Here is a 4,130-nt window from a genome sequence, read left to right on the forward strand (position 1 = left end):
GAATACATTTTGTGTTTGTGTGTGTGAGAGAAACTCCTGAAAAGTTTACAAGTCATTCATACTACATGAGAAGCCGAAATGAGTATGACATCCTGGCTTTTAAAGCATACTACTTTTTTAAATGTCACATGCTATTGTTCGCATACTCAAAAGGCTACTATTTAGGATGCTAGTATGAGTATTTGGAGCACGGCCGCTGTCGAAGGCACCGCTCCAGAATCTCCCTTAAGTGTTCAATTGGGTTGAGATCTGGTGACGGAGATGGCCATGACATATGGGTTACATTAGTTTATACTCATCAAACCATTCAGTGACCACTCATGTGCCCTGTGGATGGGGGCACTGTCATCCTATGGGGGCATAACCATGGTAGCCAAAATAATGTCCTGCCCGGCATTTTTATACATGACCCAAACCTTGAGATGTTTATTGTTTAGTTAACTGAGGAACCACAACTGTGTGGAAGCACCTACTTTCAATATACTTTGTATCCCTCATTTAGTGTTTCCATTATTTTGGCAGTTGCTAACAGCTCTAGCTGCTGTTCCCTTCTTATACATTCATTGAGTGTACAAAACATTATGAACACCCTCCTAATATTGATATTTTTATGATTTTCTTTCACCTTTTTATTTAATTAGGCAAGTCAGTTAAGAACAAATTCTTATTTACAATGACGGCTTACTGGGGAACAGTGGAGCAGAACAACAGTTTACCTTGTCAGCTCTGGGATTTGATCCAGCTACCTTTCGGTTACTGACCCAACGGTCTAACCACTAGGTTATCTGCCGCCCTGAGTTGCACCTCCTTTTGTCCTCAGTATTATCAGGATCAGAGAATAACAGCTCCCTGTCCCAATCCAATAGCAAAGTAGCACACTACGCCCGTGGCAAACTGCATACTTTTTACTAAACCTTACATCATAAATAGTATGCGAAGAGGAGTACATACGATGCAGTTTAAGTACATTGAACACTATTATGGGTATTTGGACATGGCCAGCGTCACCACCATCAACAAAACACCAAATTATGGAATTTCTTGTTGAAGAAGGGTATCCAATAGAGTTCCGGACAGATTGTAGAATCTATGCCAAGGTGCATTGAAGCGGTTCTGGCTCGTGGTGGCCCATTGCCCTATTAAGATGCATTATTTTGGCAGTTACCTGTATTTGTAACAGTGGAACAGCACAGTTAAGCCTAATTTATCAGAGAATCAGACCCTAAATGTACATATCTATATACTATATTGATAATCTATTAAATCTGTATTAAGCTTAAAAATGAATTACCCAGGCAAGGATGGACTGAATAAAATGATTTATTTGTCAAAGTAGAGACTTCCAGCTTTTCCTCTGAGGTCCAAAGTCCAGTCTTGAGTTTAGCCTGAAATAAAACCTTTCTTTACTGAAAGATTGAATTAGTCAGTGTCATATCTCAGGGGTGCACAATTATCTTCACAGCGCTTACAACCTTTAAAAGTCTAAGATGGTCATACCATGGATCACTTAGCTATTTGAGTTTACATTTTAGGACCCGTTTTAGGTATCAAAAAGATATATAGAAAAATGATTTGATCAAATATTGAATTTGGCCTTTACTACTAATACCTCAATTGCATTGAATACACATCCATAAATGGTAAAAGAGCATCAAGATATAAGAAAGCTCAGGAAATATTTTTTACCTTCAGATGAGTCCCGTCATCGTGTTCGTGAGAGTCTCCCCTTTTCATAGTGGTCATAATAGTAGCCAAATTAATAGACGCTACAGACGTTTTCGTGAGAGAACTGATTTTCGGGATGTCTCATGGTCTGACAAACAGCTGTAGCTCGGCCATCTTCCACCGCAGATGCGGAAGGCCTCCGTAGCCAGATGCAGTAGATTGAGATGCAAAATAGCTCTAGCTTAAACTGACAGATTTTGATGGGGGTTTTTTTGTGTTACGTAGATTGACGCACGGGTGACCAGTGGGTTGAGTTTCTTACTGTGCAGACTGTCGCGCAACTCTTCTGAAGCTCTCTGACCTCCCTCCTGTAAGAAGGCCTCACACAGGTTTTTTTTTAAACCAGGTTACATGGATGTTTGTGTCTTGATGATCCACTCCTGCAAACTGGACACTCCTTACACTCATTCCCTTTCCAGTATTCCTGCAGACAGATTTTACAGAAACTGTGTCTACATGACAGGAGGACAGGATCCTTGAAGATGTCACAGCACACAGGACAGGAGAGATCCTCTGGGAGAAACAGTCTGGAAGCCATTTTCTCACTCAGTCACACTCGCCTCTTGTGTCAGTAATGCTCTAAGAAAGGAGGTTACTTTTAAAGACTTACCCTTGTTTAGTAGCAGAGCTATATTGACAGTTTTAGTGATTTCTCCTCCAGTAACTACGCTGAAATGTTGACATTAATGAGTCATAGGTCTGGTGTCAGGTAGCCTAGTGGTTAGTGCGCTGGGCCAGTAACCGAAAGGTTGCTGGTTTGAATACCCGAGCTGACAAGGTGAAAAGAAATCTGTCCATGTGCCCTTGATCAAGACACTTAACCCTAATTTGCACCGTACTACTATGGCTGACCCTGTAAAACAACACATTTCACTGCACCTATCATATATACACTGAGTGTATAAAACATTAGGAACACCTGCTCTATCCATGACATAGACTGACCAGGTGAAAGCTATGATCCCTTATTGATGTCACCTGTTAAATCCATTTTAATCCGTGTAGATGAAGGGTAGGAGACAGGTTAAAGAAGGATTTTTAAACCTTGAGATAATTGAGACATGGATCGTGTATGTGTACCATTCAGAGGGTGAATGGGCAAGACAAAATATTTAAGTGCCTTTGAATGGGGTATGGTAGTAGGTGCCAGGTGCAGAGGTTTGAGTGTGTCAAAAACTGCAACACTGCTGGGTTTTTCACACTCAATGTGTGTATCAAGAATTGCCAACCTGACACAACTGTGGGAAGCATTGGAGTCAACATGGACCAGCATCCTTGTGGAACCCTTTCAACACCTTGTAGAGTCCATGTCCTGACGAATTAAAGCTGTTCTGAGGGCAAAAGTGGCGCAACTCAATATTAGGAAGGTGTTCCTAATGTTTTGTACACTCACTGTATATACAGTACATAAGTCCTTTGTTGAAAACATTGGTCAAATAGACACCAGTAGAACAGAGCTAAATGTTAGTGCTGCAATGAGTTTTACTTCCTGTAATAAGACTTTCTTGACTCTGTATTACCTGTGTATGATCGTGTATTCTTTGCAGTGTAAGACATACAATAGCATGGAGTTCTGAGAGAACAGAGTAAATGAACCAGTATGTGAGTCAGCTGTGTTTTACTGTGCTGTGATGTACTTTACCCTGTACAGATCAGGTGAGTGCTGTATTTCCTGAGTTTTTTTTTAATGCAGGTGTTTGAGGAGTGGAGCTTTGAGTGAAGAAGGAATCTCCATAAGGAACACATACTTCTATCATCCACAAGATTATGTCACAGGGACAATTCATGTTTAATGCAACAATGAACAGCAAATAGGCAGATGGAACATTACTCTTTTTTAATCTACTTGAATGTGGTATGGAATAACAAGGACTGCATTTAAAAAAATATATATTTATGTATTTTTTTTATCCAGGAAGTCCCATTGAGGTCAGACGACCTATGTTATGAGTGAGATCTGGCCAAGAGGGCAGCTCAATAAAAATCACACATGTATCATACACAGCACAGTAACATTAACTTGGCTAACTTTGCATACAAGTTCTGAATAATGTATGTTATTTAAATGAGTTTGTATACTGTTTCATCTGTGCAGATGTTCCGCAAACATGTGGATCTCTTATTGATTAGGATATACTGAATAAGTTTTGATTTGATTTGATAAACATATATAATGTTAAGAAAAAGTGATTCATTAAAACTAACTTGTACATTTTAAGGAGGGAGATGAGAGGCTAATATAAAAGTATGTTGGCGTATATTCAGTAGATCAATTGATAGAGGCTATATAGGTAAGAATTACACTGTTAGTATACAAATAATATACAAATAATAACCCCAAAGGTTTCCCACCATGGCAATCACTTTGAACCCCAAATGGGGGGGGGGGGGGGGGGATACGGGGC

This window comes from Oncorhynchus mykiss, chromosome 8 (assembly GCF_013265735.2).
Source record: "Oncorhynchus mykiss isolate Arlee chromosome 8, USDA_OmykA_1.1, whole genome shotgun sequence".
NCBI classification, from domain to species: Eukaryota; Metazoa; Chordata; class Actinopteri; order Salmoniformes; family Salmonidae; genus Oncorhynchus; species Oncorhynchus mykiss.